Genomic DNA, 16,503 nt, shown 5'->3' on the forward strand with positions numbered 1-16,503 from the left:
TGGGAGTCCTGGACAAAAGGCAGGTGAAAGGTCATTTATGAGCTGTCGTTGGGTGTAAAACCTTGGGAAGTCTGTGCGCGTGAATGGGTGTGCATGGATAGAGTGAAGGATCTGAACCAAGTTCCATGAGGGCGCCTTGGAGTGAGGAGATGCCGCTGACTTTATTTTCAGTTATTGGACACCGAGGTCTGAAGCAAGACTCTTGGTGTTTGGGTTTAGGAATCATTGAGAAGCTATCAAAGAGCAGTTGAGGATGGGAACCCCACTTCTCAGTTGTGAGTGGTGGTAAAGGAGATATGGCAAGGTTACGCGTTTGCTGTTGTGAGCAGGGATGCTGTGAGCCTGTGAGCATGAGTATGCAAATATCTCACCAGGAGCCAAATTTCAATTCTTTTCATGTTTACGAAGAAGTACAACTGCTGGACTTCATGGCAATTTCATCTTAGTTTATTTTGGGAGAATTTCTATAATTATTTTTCTCGCTATATCATTTACATTCGCCTTCAGAGTACATATGGATCATACACTTTTTCTTGTGTATTCTAGATTAGTTCTTTTTTCCAAATTTATTTTAGGGTAGAATTAAAAAATATTGCCTACATGTTGGCGTAGTATAAATACATGTGTGTTTACAACTGGAGCCAGCATTCTTTACTAACATGTGACCAAATGCACATACTATTCTAGCCGAACTAAGTTCCTTGTTCAGGCCCTTTAAAAATACCCATAATGCCCCACTAAACTGATTTTACAACCCACTAATTGGTTACAGATTACCATGTGCAATGTTCTAGAATAATCTCCAAGATACTCGGTCAAAGTTCAGCTGTTGCTTGTTGACAGACACACCTCCCTCTTCCGTTTACCGTGGGGACTGATGGCAGAGGCGCCCTTCCTGAGGACCACTCTTGGCCATTCACATGATGCACCCCCATTTTAAATGCGAGCACCCACCTTCCTTCAGACCCGGCAGCCATCCCTTCCAAGTCGCATGAGATCCACAAGCTAAAATCTTCACAGAGTTACAAGATTGACTCAGTTTTCTGAGCCTGGATCTCTTCCGTTTTGAGGGTTCTAATTTCTTTCTAATGAACACCTACAAGAGCTAGGCACTCCTCCTCTTTACAGCCTCACTTTAAGTAGTAGATAAGGACTCTAATTGGCTTGACCTCCTATCTGGTCACATACCTTGTGATGTCAAGGACGGGGCTCAAGTTCAAGTCGGCTTGCTTTCACTGTGCCTTGCAGAGTGCGCACTGGCCTTGCATCCATTCTGAGCCAGTGTGCACCAGCCACTCCTGTCCTGGGTGGGCTGCAGGAGCTGGCGAGATGGCTCGGCTCAAGACCAGTGTGTGACCTGGCTGTCCTACTGCCTCCTCAAGCTGCTGCCCTGTTGTCACCTGTGAGTTTAATCACCCCCTACGAGAGTGGCAGCATCCCAAGCAGTGACTCTGGTTTTTCTCTCTCTTTCCTATTGTGTTACCACTTCAAATAGGCTTGCAAAAATGAACTCACCTGTCATCACAGAGTGCTTAGCATTTGACAGTTTTCCAAAAAATGATCTGAGGAGAAAACAGAGACGCAAGAGAAAAGGGAGAAGGCACCGTTATGCTGAGTGTTCACCAGCTGCTGTAAAAGGGCCTTCCTCTTTTGGGGTGTTTACCCTGTGATAGGTGTGTGCCGTGTGTCCAGGCACCTGCTCAGTTTGTGTATTGGGTACAAGGTCTTGCTATATAGCTCTGGCTGACCTTGAACTGAGGAACTGACCTCTGCCTCTGCCTCCCCAATCTGAGATTATAGAAATACCATGTCTGATTTATTGTCGGTTTCTGGAAGAGCTTGTTTGCATTTTCTCACACATTTTAATGCCAAGGTGAGATTAATACACAGGATATGTATGTGTGTGTGTGTGTGTGTGCGCGCGCGCGCGCGCGCACATAGCTTTGATTGCGGGGTATCTGCCTATGGCTGCTTGCAGACACCTACAGTGTTTATTGACGAAGTCCCTGAGTTAATGAGAAGTTGGGACTTCCTGAAGGCAGTGGTTGGTTGCTGCTTCAGCAGGGGCTCTGGTTACCAGATGTGACTGATGACTGGAGGTGTTTTGTGACTGAACACTATAAGGCCTTCCTTGAGTCCTGCATCAGGATTTGTCACGGTGAATTCCTTCTCACAGTAGCCACCTTGGATTTGCTTTTCTTTGACTTTTGTTTCTGAAGAAGTGTTTCATTGTAGTGGTGTGTTTTTTTCAAATGAGAATATTGGATAATGAGGAAGATTCCAGCTTTTGTTCCTTATATTATTCTTATTATTGCCAATTCTGAAATCTGTCACCTTTGTGTTTTTTTGAGTTGTCTGACTGTGATTGGCTTTACTTCCAGCCACTCTGAGCAAGAGACTTTGGAGGGGACAGTGAGGCTGGTGAATATGGCAGCCTCGGAAGTCCTCAGCATCCTTTAAGCCAAGCTGTAACTTGAAGTTAAATCTCGAGGGCGAAGCCCTGTCTTTGCACACTGTGCACGGATGGAATGGCTTGCGATCTGACCAGAAAGGCTTCTTAGTAAACGCTACACTTCATTGACAGAGCTTGTCTTTCCGCGTTCATCTCTCCCCTTCCATTGCAGTTTGCGCACTCCGTGAGCTGGATCTGGTGTGGGCTGTGGAGAGTCTGGTGTCTGTGGGCACCACTCTTGCTTCTGCAGCCCTGAGCTGTTGATGGGTGGTGCCTTGGCCCGGAACCAGCTGGAAGTGAATGATTTTAAGTGGCCAAGCAAAGACAGAGGCTTATTTGAGGCAGAATAAAGGTAGGTCTCATCCATCATCCTTTGGGGGCTACTGAGGAGTCTTACATCTGTACTCACTTAGCAGTGGTGACATTAGACACCCTCCTCCTTCGTGTGAAGCCCTTAGCAGACTTAGGCATTACTGTGTTTTGTTCTGCATACTTGGACGTCTACACGGAGCCTTCTCTCTGTAATCTACTCGTTGGGCTGCAGATTGTTGCTTTATATACGGTATAAACTCTGTGGTCCTCTTCTGTAACGAAGGGATTGGAGAAAATATTTCCCAAATCCTGTTCCATCATGAGCAGCAGCATCTTTTAGACTTTGCTTAAATCCTGAGGACGGCAGGGACTGTTACCAGGCATGTTATCAGGATCACATTCAGTATCCTGATAGGCATCCCAGGCACCAGAACAAACAACCAAATATGTGCCATGTGCATAGTTCTTGAAGGTTCATTTCCTCCCACACTGCAGAGAGGCTTGAGAGAGACAGACCCCACAGTGGGTCGGGGTTTTTATCTGGTCTGCACCCAGAGAATTGTTCCTTTGTGTCTTCCTGCTCTCCACAGATTGATGATTCCAGAAAAAAGCGTTTTCTCCTATTGAACTGAAGAGCAGTTGAGTTGTGCATCTTCTGTAGGAAGCTAGAATGAGTAAAGGCTGACTTCCTTTCTCCCCAGGAGATGTAATTGCTAACACCTGAATCAGTTAAGGGCCAACTAGAAGAGAAATCATGGCCCAAATTTAAACTCTTCCTACAATTCTTGATGGGCATTGCGGCACATGCCCTTAATCCCAGAACTTGGAAGGCAGAGGCAGATGAATCTCTATGAATTCAAGGCCAGCCTCTCTCTCTCTCTCTCTCTCTCTCTCTCTCTCTCTCTCTCTCTCTCTCTCTCTCTCTCTCACACACACACACACACACACACACACCATAATCCTACAATCCCTGGGCAACAAGTTTTGTGGGAGAAATAGAATATTTTCTTTGCTTCTAGAGCATCAGAACTGTGCTTAAGGATTGTATTTTGGTAGTAGATAGATCAGCTATCTTTCCTACGCTACTGTTTTTACTTCATAGGAAAAGAAAAATCCTATTCCTCAATTGCAGTTATATTTAGGTTTTCAGCGGTGGGCACTGGTGAAGTGGATATTATTATAGGCTAAAATCTATATATAGGGACATTCAAATTAAATGTGGTATAAATCCATGTCTTTAAAAAAGAAAGCAATTACTATGTTGGAAAGCCAAGCTATAAAAAGAAAATGAGATCACAGGAGAGAGAAGTCAGGATTTTCTTGCACTGAGCAATGCGCCCAAGCTTCATTTCCCCTTTGTGACTTGTAGTGGCCGAGTGGGGGATGCATACGTCTCTTAGTTAGATTATATAGATATTTGCAGAGGGTTGAATATCAGACATTGTCCCTATGGCTGTGCGCGCTATACATTAAATCGAGGAAAGTGTCACTCTCAGCCAACTGGCTTGGACTTTGTCACATGCCATTTTGGTTCTGGGGTATTCCATGAAACCTAGCTTAGTTTTAAAAGGAGATGGGTGATTTTTTTTTAGAGGGGGGGGGTTGGGGAGAAAATGAGAGCGAGCTGCTAAGTGGTCCAAGCTGGCCTCAAACTGCCCCAAGCCTCCTGAGTACTAGGATTATAGGTCTAAGTCATCATGCAAATGGAAATTATTTTTTATGTAAGGTGTGCTCATAAATGCAATATTTTCTTTTTTTCCTCTCTGTATATGTTCTCTCTCTCTCTCTCTTTCTCTCTCTCTTACACATACACACTGACACACATACACACTGACACACATGCTCGAGCATTGTTCCTCTAACAAACCCCATCCCTAACAGCATCAAAGGACAGAAAGGAAAACCACTGGAACCTTCTGGAAAGCACTAACCCTTTCCCCATTGAGTGATTGTGGATACTAGTCTCCCTGACAGTCCTGTGACGTGGGATGGGGCCCCGCAGTGGCTGGCCTTCTCTGTCCTCTGGCATCCAGCTCAGAGGAGCAATCAGCTTTGAAGGCATCATGCTCTCCCTCAGGAGTACCTTGCAACTCCTCCAGAGATCCAAGAGTGATGGCCTGGGCTTCTGCCCAGAAACCTAGAGCAGCCTATCTATAGCCAGGCATTTACTTTGCTTAAATGCACCTAGGCCTTGGCTAGATACTGGATAAGGGGACCTTTAAAAATTCTTTTATTTATTAGTGTGTGCGTTTATGTATGAAACTGGGCATGTACATGCCAGTATGATGCACATAGGGAAGTCAGGAATGTCTCTCGGTTGGTTCTCTCATTTTGCTTTGCTGAGGTAGACTCTCTCTTGTTCCTGTCACACAGATACCCTCGCCGAGCTGGCCTTGGAGCTTCTGGGAGACTATCTTGCTTTTGCTTTCCATCCCCCCTAGAAATGCTGGGTTTGCAGGTGTGCACAGTGTCTCTGGCTTTATGACGTTTGCAAGGACTCTGGGATTAAGTTTCGGTTGTCAGGCTTGCAAAGCAAATCCTTGACTTGCCGCACCATCTTGTGGCCCCACTCTTTTGAGACAGGGCCTCACTCTGCAGTCTGGGCCTGGAACCGCTGTGTACACTAGACCCCAAGCTGTCTTACTTATCCTAATCTCTCAACTTCTCAAATGCTGGGATTATGGTCCCGAGCCCACACCTGGCTTCCAGAACTTCTACCGAGAGGAGGCAGGTGTTTAGGACGTGGGTAGGCTCTTTCACCATAAGTCTCCCTAGGGACATAGAGAATTTCAACTTCGGAAAGTTGTAGGTGATTCCCCAGCAAGCAAATGCTGTTGACATTTCTGGTTGTGTCCTCCAGTTCTCCGTATTAGGAATCTCCCTGGGGGCGGCAAGGGTGGAGGAGTGTCTTTCCTTCTGGTATCTTTTTCGTTTTTTTTCCAGTGTCTTAAAGTTTTTATTGTTCAAGTCTGTCACTTCCTTGGTTAGGTTTACACACACACACACACACACACACACACACACACACACACATATTTGAGGGAATCGTGAATGGCACTGTTTCCTTGGTTTCTTTTCTTTCTTATTTTTTTGGGTGTTTTTGTTTTTGTTTTTGTTTTTGTTTTTTTGAGACAAGGTTTCTCTGTAGCTTTGGTGCCTGTCTTGGAGCTAGCTCTTGTAGACCAGAGTTCTGCATGCCTCTGCCTCCCGTGTGCTGGGATTAAAGACATGTGCCACCACCTCCCGGCTCTTTGGTTTCTTTCTTGAGATGTTTTGTACCCTGCTACATTACTGAATGTGTTTATCAGCTGACGTTTGCTGGTGGAGTCTGTAGGGCGTGGTGAATAGAGATTGCCGAAATGCTCGGCCCTAAAGGGGACAAGGGGATGTATCTACTGTATTGCCTCCTCCGGGCTCAGAAATCACTAAAGAAGAAGGGAAGGAGGCGTGGAAGAGACAGGTGGCTACAAAGCTATACCTGCTGGATACATCAGAACTGCACTAAGTTGCACTAAGAACTCCCAGCCATTGTGGCAGCATGTAGAAATCCCGTGTATGCCCAAGCCAGACTAAATCCCAGCATGGAGAGTGGAGCTGGCCCACGCAATCCTACCCCTAGTGGGGGGCCGTCATCAGTTGTTAGCTGCTGGGAAGCGAAGGGACAGTTTTGTCTATGAGAGTGGGTCCTGGTAAGTCAATCACATTCCAGTGGAAGACCATGTACCTAGGAATATTGGGATCAACACAGATTGGTCTGGAAGGATGTAAAGAAATGAAAAGGAAGGGGGTGTGTGGATTGGTGAAAGGTTATGTGGGTATGGGGGGATGAACATGATCGAAAAACATTGTGTGTCTTTCCCGAAGAACTAATCAAAAATCAATATTAAAACCAAAGTTTTAGGGGCCATGGGTGCTGCTCAATAGTAGAGCCTTTGCCTAGCCTCTTAGGGGTCTGTGTCCAATTCTTAACACTGGAGGCAAAAATCAACCTTCCCAGTGAAAATTGAGTTTCTTGCTTTCTTCTTCCCTTTCCGCGAGGCACTGTCTGTCTTAATGCTAAGCAGTTAACTGTTCTCGGCAAAACGCTCTGTGGTTGATCATCACATTTTGAAGGGAACTGACAACTATCCAACACAGGGCTGGAAATATTTCTGTAATGAAGGGGCTGCATGCCTAGTGGGGATGCCTTCAAGCAGGGGCTGGCAGGCATGGAAGGACTGAGTCACCGTGAGTCACCCCAGCAGCCCCTGTCTGTGGCCCATGGGCCTGCTAGCAGCACTAACAGTGTAGAGCCGGATCCTTGGCTGTCCCATGGGAACAGGAAAGGTGGAAAACTCGAACGTGCAAGTCTGGCCTGCCAGTGTGAGTGTGGACTCGGTCTTCCTCAGGGTTTTGCAAGAAACCATCACGGCCCTCTTGTCTCCAGCCTTGCATATGGCGGCTGCGGGGCTTGCTCCTTGGGGAGATACCGTAGAGTGCTGGGATGGGAAGAGGAGAACAGGCCTCTTCTTTTGTGCGAGGCCCATCATTGCCAGCTAGGAATGCCTCTGTCTCATGCTCCCGGTTCCCATGTCTGTTGTATCTGGTGTGCCTTTGTTCTTTTTTCCTCTCAGAAGAACCTTTCTTGACAATTCCTTGCAAAGTTATTCTTCTGCATAAACTTTAGAATCAGCCTGTCATTTTGCTCAAAACAACAGCAGCAACAATGACAACGGCAACAATGGTAACAGTCACAGAAATGAGAATGACAAACAACAGCAACAGTAGCAACAGCGGAACACCTGAGATAGAACTAAACCTGGATCACTAGAAGGAGAATTTGCTTCCTCTTGAGATACATCTTTTGAGGCACATAATTGTGCCAAGATTTTTAAAATCTGTTTAGTAAGTTTTTTTTAGAGAATAGTTTTTAAAACATAGATATTATTATTATTTCTTATTTAGTGATCTTTCCAGTAATGAAAATGATTTTATTTTTTCAAGACAGAGTTTCTGAGACCAAACGGGCTTCAAACTTGGACATCTGCCTGTCTCAAAGACTTGTGCCACCATCGCCTGGAGAAAAAGAATTTTTAATTTTAGGTTTTTAATGAAATTTTTGTTTTGTTTTGAGATAGGTTATGCTGGAATTCCTTAAGTAGCCCAGGCTAGCCTCAGACTTGTTACAATCCTTCTGCTTCAGCCTTCCAAGTGCTGAGGAGTCAGGTATGTGCCAACATACCCATCTGACAAAGGACATGTTCTTCCTAATACATTTATTGTTGGTAATTGCTGATGTGTGGAAACTCACACAAATCGCCTATTTACCTTGAGACGCTTGTGAAGCTCCCTTAATCTAGGGCTCAGGTTTTTTGTTCCCACTGTTAGTTTTGGAAATGTTTTGGAAAGTACAAGTGTGAGCTCAGCAGGGAGAGTCTTCACTTACTTCAGATAAAGAGATTAGAGCTCCTCCCCTTTAGAATCTTAACCCCTCTTCTTTAGAACCTTAGCCCCTCCCCCTCTAGAACCTTGCCCCTCCCCCTTTAGAATCTTAGCTGTCTTCTTAGAAGTCCTGGAGTCAAAGGTGAGGAACTGTAATGGCGTCCACTAGTTGCCTGTTCACACAAGGTTCTTTGTCCCCTCCGTTTGTGCTGGCTTCTCTTTGTCACATGTGGAATAAAGACTTTATGAAATGTCTTATGCAGGTGGTATTCTGACAAGCGGTTGGACACTTTCCAACATTTTTGTACAGTCTTGTAATCTTTTGTGATTTACCAAACCATACAAAACTTATATCTAAATAAAAGGAGCTAGAACATTGGGCAACATCTGAACAAAGGAGTTCAAGACCATGTCAGGTAGCAGCAATTCCTCAAAAATCTAATGAATAATAAATGAACCCGAATGACTGAAATATAATGCTATTAATTAGCTTTATCATATTTACTGAACCAAAAGCAAAACAAATTTCTCTGCATAAAAGCACATTGTACCGACAACACAAATCCGGCACATACTATTTTGGCACAGCATAGCATGGGGTATGCTTTGTAGAACACGCGGTAGGTTTGCAAGACGGGGGAGGAGTGCTTCATGTGTTGTGCTGTGTGAGGACACAGTAATTGCAAGGAAAAAGATTATGTTTACAGCGAGCAGAGTCTGTTTGCCCCAATGTTTGTCTCTGCCTTTGTGTTTTCTGCTGGGACGTATACACTTAAAAGCCAGTGTGAACTGGCTTGCTTAACTGTGAGCAGGATTAAAGTGTGGAAAAATTACATAGTGGTCTTTTCCTTGCTAGCTACTTGCCTGGTGGTCCATAGAGTGAGCCACTTTGTGGGTTCACATCTGAAAAGCCAGATGCCTACAGCAGCTTGCCTATGTCAGGCAGAGAGTTCGTCATTAAATCCCCGTCCACACAAGCAAAATTCAGCAGTGAACTAAGGCATCTGCCAAGTTCTGAGAGACTCTTTGAGGGTACTCAGCCTTCCTTTCTCTCTGTCTCTGCCTCGCTCTGAGGCTCTGGAGCATCGAGAAGACATTCTCTTCTTTTAAGCTCTTGTGCTGTTGACTGAGGGGTCTGGGGTCCATGGAAAAATCATTTCTTCTAATAGTCTCTGTCTTTAAGTGGAAAGCAGCTGTGTTAAGTGACTGCTGTTTGACATTTCAGGACCACGGGCCATTTAGTTGTCTCTGCTCTCTTTCCTGTGTGCTTAGGATGTTCCTTAAATGCTTGTTAACCGGTCAAACAGGTTTTGACTCTTCTTGTTCCCAGACCTTCTGCATCTCTTCTTAGACCTTGGGAGTTAACTCAGGCAACCAGATCCCATTCCGAGTGTGTGTAGTTTCATGGTGGCCACCCCTCTAAAGCCCTGACTGAGCCATTGTTGAGTGGGCACCAAGGAGAGTTGTTGGCAGTCGGAGCCCTGGCTAGGCTGTGTGCCTCTTAGTTCCCTGAGGACACAGTGTGACCGGTAAGGAGCAACTGTTAGGGACCAAATGCAGTCTATTCCGCTGCTGAGCAACATTGGTGATCTACGATTTTCCCTGATTATTATTGTGCGGCTGGTACAGTTACTGTGTAAATGCTAGAAATGGTGTTTGCTTCTGGATTTATACTTAAACCACAGAAAGTGTCTTGGTCTTAAAAAGCAAAACGGGAAGGTGTGGTTTTAGGAAAACAGCAGACATGAGCGCATTTGGCCATGCAGGGCTTTCTCTTGAAGTGTCTTTTGCCATTGGTTCTGAGATGGTTCCTTTTTCTTGGCATTCCTCCATTTGTGATGACCATTCTTTCCCTAACTCCTTTTAGATTTTGCTTCCTCTTCCACTTCCTTGATGTACTCCTAAGACTTCCTCGACTGTGGTGGCACACCAGTCACCGGTTTCAGTCAGTATGCCTCCAGGTGGGACCCCACCCCTTTGGATACCTTGTTAACGTCCCCTGGGTGTCTACATCTGGATGCTAATGACATTGCAGCGCGTCATGAAAGGAGTAAAGCCTTCTGTACTTCATAGTTGTATCTTCAGGGAGTTCCTGCCTCAGAGCTGAGTTAATCGTTTTAGCTAGCACCCCTAAAGCAAAGTTGTCTTGTCTGGGTCTCAGATGGAAGGCATTCTGTATTCATCAGTGTGATGTTAGCTATGTGTTCCTAGATTCCATTCATTATGATACTGCAAAATTGGGGTCCCCTTCTGGGGGGTTTCTGAGTCTCATTAATAAGATAATTTAAGAATGAATTCAAACAGAGCTCAAGGACAATTGAAAAGTTTAAAAGAAAATCTCCAGGCCAGGCGAACTATAAATATCCATTGCTCCCTGGAGGGGGAGGGTAGAAAAGGGGTGAGGGGAGCCATGCCATTTGAGTTAAACTGGTGTGGAGGTCCATCGGCCTTGTGAGCCGTGTGGCAGAAAGAAGGGCATTAGAGAAAGAGAAAGGAATCCCAAAGTGTTAGAGCATGCTCAGAACAGAGATAGGAAGGTACTTCAGTAAGGGGTGGGGATTCTGGGAAGGCAAAACACAGTCTCTCATTAAAGGGATAGTTAGTCCACCATCTCCATAGTATGGTTCAAGGTGAACCTGTCTTTCTGACGGGTAGTTCTTTAGTCAAGCCATTGGCCTTACCCAAATGACATGTTTGGTCTCCACCAAGTCTAGGGATTTTCCTCTTGACCAGATGAAAATATTTTTATTTTTATGGCCTTTACTGGCTGTTGCTGTGTGAATTATGTAGGCTGTCATCTTTTTCTTCTCCTTCTCCTCCTTCTTCTTCTTCCTCTTTCTTCTTCTTCCTCTTCTTCTAAATTGAGGATCAAACCTAGGACATTTCCTGAATGCTAGACATGTACACAAAGATACATTCACAGTCTAGTTATGAAGTTAAAATAAATTACATTTATTTTGTGCATGTGTGTGTGCACTTACATGCATGTTATATGTCTTGTTATATGTGTGGAGGTCAGAGAGCAATGTTTAGAAGTCAGTGCTCTTTATCCAACATGTGGGGCTGGGGATCCAACTCAGGTCATCAGGCCTGGCAGAATACACTGTCACCCATTGAGCCATTTCATGGATGCCCTACTAGGAAGTTTTAAAGATTGCTTTAGAGATTTTTATTACTTCAGGATTTTTAAGTTAACATTTTTAATACTGAGAGGATCTGTATTAAGAAAAACAAGATCCCAGACCAACCTGTAATACACACAGGAACCAGAAATGGTTTCAGTGGAACCAGCACAGACTAAAGACACTGCCACAGTTGAAGAGGAACAAGTAGAAATATGGTTTGAAGGAAGAGAGAATTTTGTTTGAGTACGAATTCCCTGTTTGCTGAATAGATGTTCGAATAGTATTGTGTGTAATATTACTTTTTTTAAAAAAAAATTCTTGGCAATTATATGTATCTTTCTATTATTTCAATGATCCAGAAGGCTCACAACAATGAAGGATTTGCTACCTTCATGCGCATGCACACTGGCCATCACTGCTGAGACTGCAAAATCTATACAATTTGAAATTTAATTTAGCTCCTCTTTGTTCTATAATTGGGAAAATTAAACCCAATTTAGTCTCAGAATGTATCTCTGGAAATGCCTGGAAGTTCCTGTGCTCATGAGAGTTGTGCTAATCAAAACACAGTCACATAAATAAGATGGCCACTCAGCAGATGGTGACTGTGTTTGGGACAGCGTCATTCATAGTCCTTGCATGATGATGCAAATGCCCCTTATACAGCCGTGATAACAATACCACAACATGCTTATTTTTTTTAAACAGGAACTTTTTCCCCCCAATTTTTCAAGACCAGGCTGCCCTTGGACTCACAGAGATCCCCGTCTCTGCTCCCCGAGTACTGAGATTAAAGGTGTATGCCACCACTGCCCAGCAAAGCAGGAACATTTTTGTAATTAGAATTTCAATTTCATCTGGACTTGGAGTGTAGTGTTTTATTGGTCATCATTGGTCTGTCTTTGGGTGAGTCTGTCTGGAATAAGACAGAAAAACAACATGTACAGGACGTGCACCATGTAGGCCCTTTAGGTGCAATGTTGGGATGGTTAACTGGTATTCTAAGACACACGGCACATAAGTAGGTCTTCAGTCGATGTGTTATAGAAAATGTTGAGTGAACGGAAGTGGGAGGGAGCGGAAGGGAACAGTGCTGGGCTGTGTCGTGTGTTGTTACCCCCCCCCCCCAGTGCTTCTGCACCCTTGAGCAGGCTGAGCAGGCTCCCTGCAGCTGAGCTGTGACCCCCAGGCCTCTAGCCCTTGTTTCGTTTTCTTTTTCTTTTAGCAATCAAGTTGATCCTATAGGCCCCATTATCCCTAGAGTCTGCAAGGTGTATGAAGGTTTAGGAAGTTCAAGTCGCTGCCTCGCGGTAGTGTTACAAGGGGCTCTGCACAATCCTTCTGCAGCCCTTCCGAAACTGTCACCTCTCTTCACCAGGGTGTTTTCCATGTCCCACTCCATTGTGCAGGGTCATTCTGGGCTGTTCTAGCCCCTCACAGTGCACTGTGACCGGGCCTAGATCTGGTCTCCAGTAACGGTTACTTGTGTACACTTGAGGCTAGTTTTCTGGGCCCTGATTTTCTTGTTAAAACAGGAGTAGTAAAATATTTCCCTCAGATTTAAGTGCGAGCTGTCAAAGGTGTAATTGAGCCTTGTGCTGTACCTGATTTAAAAAAATGCCAGATTAGTTTGTTTCCTCTCCCTCCTCCTCTTCCTTCTCTGTTTCATATTCTCTTGTCTCCCCATTCCTCCCCTCCTCCCTCTCACATTTATTTGTTCTGTTGCGATGAGGGTTTGCTGCGTTGCTCAGGGGGTGATTGCCCTGCTTCAGCCTCATGCCCGGCAGGGCCGCAGGTGCACAGGCAGGGGCCGCAGGGGCACAGGCGGGGGCCGCAGGGGCACAGGCAGGGGCCACAGGGGCACAGGCAAAATGCTACAATTTCATGTTGTGTTACAATTTCCTGTTTTGAATGAATGACTTTAAGTTTTTGGTGCCTCTGCTGTCCTGTGGTTATGGTTGGGCTAGGCTCACCGTCCCTTCCTGTCTCCCAGAACTGAACACTCTTTCCCCTCATGTGGGAGTCTCCCTTCGAGTGGTTGCTACCATCTTTTTTACCCTTTCTTATCCGTCACTGCTCTGCATTTTTGGCTGGAGTCGTGTAGTCTGGGTGTCTGCTCTCCATCTTGTTTGTTCGGTACCTACTTGACCAGAAGAAGATCTTTGTTTCTCCATTAGTTTAGGAACTAAGAAGGAATTTTCTTTTTCTCAGCCATAAGATAAGCAAGCCTGATCCAAACATTTTCTTTCAGGCAAAATTGCTCACTAAGAAGAATGTAAAAATATTTTCTATTGAGGGGGAAAGATGCAAATCCTGCCCAGTGAATTATCTCAGGCTGCACCCACCCGGGCAATAATGAAGTGGGAAGGGGGAGGGAGGACTCTCACTGCTCCAGGCATTTCTGGGACTTCTGGACCCTGTTATCTGTCCTGATTGCCCAGTTGTGGTGAGAAGCATTTCAGATCCATCTCCCACCTGTGGTGCAGGGCCTGAAGTTGTAGCCGCTCATCCCTCGGGCAAGTCTGAGGTAAGAGAACTGGAATTTGTTCTCCCTGCATCTTGTGTGCCACTAGATTATTTCCTGGTGGGCAGGTGAGGAAGGCAGAGCAGAGAGAGGCCGCCCCCTGTGTGATAAGGGGTTTGTGTTCTCTGTATGAGCAGTCATGGTGGTCACAATTCTCTGCCTGGCTTATTTTATGATCTCAGTTCCATTCCTGCTGCCCTGGACGACAGAAGCTCATCCTGTCCAATATCCCATCACACACAAGTGCTGCATCTTCCTAATTTGCCATCAGCAGATACTTTGTATTCTCTGGTTATCATGGCTGAAACCAGTGACTATGGCAGAACAGACAGACTCTTTGACCCACTGACTTCTTGGATATGGCAGTGGGATTGCCGGGTTGGAGGGTGGGTCTGTTTTTCATATTTTGAGGATACTTTTTTTTTAAAAAAAATCTATACAGTTTCTGTAGAGTCTGTACTAGTTTGCGACTCCAAAATCAGTGTGTGGGGCTCATTTTGTTCAGTCTTTTATAATAAGCCTTCATACTCCAGTGGGTGATGGCTCGTGGTAGTTTTGACTTGCCGTTCTTTGGTTAGTGCTGATGTTAGTGCTGATGTTAGCCATAGTGTTAGTGATGGTGGTGTTGTTGTTGGTGGTGGTGGTAGTGATGCTGGTGATATTAGTTGTGATGCTAATGGTGATGTTTGTCGTGTGCTGTAATATACCTATTGGCCAGTCGCATGTCTTCTTTATAAATGGTTCCTTTTAAGTGATTTTTCCACATTTATATCTGTGCATGTGTGTGTATCTGTGCGTGTGTGTGTATCTGTGCATGTGTGTGTATCTGTGCGTGTGTGTGTATCTGTGTATGTGTGTGTATCTGTGCATGTGTGTGTATCTGTGCATGTGTGTGTATCTGTGCATGTGTGTGTATCTGTGCGTGTGTGTGTATATGTGCGTGTGTGTGTATCTGTGCGTGTGTGTGCAGAAGTCACTCCCCTTTGTCTACCATTTGGTTTCTAGAAGTCAAACCTGGGTCATCGCTTGATGGTGAGAATCTTTGCCCATTGAGCCATCTTGATAGCCAGGTTGCTGACTTTTAGATTAGTCCCCCCCCCCTTTGAATGTTTGGAATTTCTTATGTATTCTGGATGTGACCACCTTGTCCAAAATATAGTTTGCATATACTTTCTTCTAGGGGACCCGTGTTTTGTTGGCTCTCAACCACACGTAATTTGTGGGAAGGATCGTTAAGAAACAGTATACAAAAGACCATTCTTCGGTATTCTGCAGCAGGATTTGTTACAGGCACATTGTCGGGGCCCCTCCCAGGCTTTAAAAGGAGCCCTGAGGCGTCAGATCCCTCAGTTAGGTATAGCTTGTTTCTGTTCCAAAAGGAGAGGTAGAACAAAGGACCCTTATACACTGCAGTGTGCGGATCCTCTGAGCCTTATTCTCAGAAGCAAAGATTTGGAAATAAATGTGCTGCATTGAGAAGATTTGACACGTAGCGGGTAAGGCACTAGGAATGGAAAATGGTTTATACAGTTTAAACCCAACTGTAGCCCATGTTTAATTTAACCATTTCCCCCCCAATTTTCCATTTGGCAATAATTTGTGCAGTAATTTAGTATTACAAAGTGACCTTTGACCAAAACCAATTAACTTCAAGTTTCTTGCCTAGAAGGCTGCATTTTACAATTTTAGAAGCCTTTTCTGAGAAATAGACTAAAATTTCCATTGTAATTAGGACCTTGAGATATTCTGGTGTCAAAGAAGATACATAATCCACTCTCCTCTGTCTGGTAATTACATTTTCATCTTTACCCCCTCTCTAAATAGTCTTCCTATCTGTTTCCTTACTTAGATAAATAGTACATCAATCAGAGATTAGAATAATCTCATTACCTATGGGAATTCCTCTTGCGGCTCCAGGCTTTAATGTGGTTGTGAGGGAACGGTTATCATCCAGAGCACCACCGAGGGACCAGATGGGCTCACTGGGATCAACTTGCAGGATGCCAGGGGAAACTCTAATGAGAGAGAGGAGCGAACATGGAGGGAGCCTGGGCTGGCTGGTAGTGGCTGGTAGTGGAAGTTTTTTTTGTTTTGTTTTGCTTTTTTTTTCCTTTTTTTTTTGGTAAGGGAAATGAAGTTTCAGAAGTACAATTGTGTCTGTTCAGTTTTATGAAAGTCAAGGAAAACAATCAGAGAATGTGACTTATTCTGTATGTGTATGTATGTGTGCCTGTGCATATGTGTGGAGGTCAGAGGCTAATCCTAGGTGTCCTTCTTGGCTTTTGAGAGGGGATCCCTCCCTGACCCAGAGCTCCCATTCTGTCTAGGCTGGCTGGCAGATGGACCTCAGGCGTCTTCCTGACTTTACGTCCTTGGTGGGATTGCCATCATCGTGCCTGCCCTAACCCTCTAAAGAATGTTCTAGGCATCACATCCTTAGTGTAACAAGCACTTTACCAACTGAGATATTGCCCTGTCCTGCCTCTTTGTGTTTCTAACAGAGTCCTTCCTGAGGGAGCGCAGAGCTGGAAAACCCAGTAGGATGTAGACAGCTGCCATACAGGCTTTACAGTTTAGCTGGGGTTTTGGTTTTGGGCTGTGACTTTTGGCACCCAGATTGCCCGTTGTTTAAAGAGGCAGTACAGCCCTTGATGATTCTTGCCAAATTT

The 16,503-nt window shown here is 44.9% G+C and overlaps 1 protein-coding gene across 3 annotated transcripts in view; it reads left to right on the forward strand.

The window, feature by feature from the left end:
- Tiam2 (TIAM Rac1 associated GEF 2) overlaps positions 1-16,503 on the forward strand; it is a 227,253-nt gene that overhangs the window by 47,319 nt on the left and 163,431 nt on the right. Inside the window, exon 1 of one of the 3 annotated variants that reach the window (XM_085687874.2) lies at positions 2,664-2,804. The exons of the other annotated variants lie outside the window; for them this stretch is intronic. The gene's annotated coding sequence lies outside the window, so the exon portion shown is untranslated. Of the gene's footprint in view, positions 1-2,663; positions 2,805-16,503 lie in introns of those variants that run through there. 3 annotated transcript variants of the gene reach the window in all.

The sequence above is a fragment of the Myodes glareolus genome, chromosome 1 (assembly GCF_982192425.1).
Source record: "Myodes glareolus chromosome 1, mMyoGla1.1, whole genome shotgun sequence".
NCBI lineage: Eukaryota > Metazoa > Chordata > Mammalia > Rodentia > Cricetidae > Myodes > Myodes glareolus.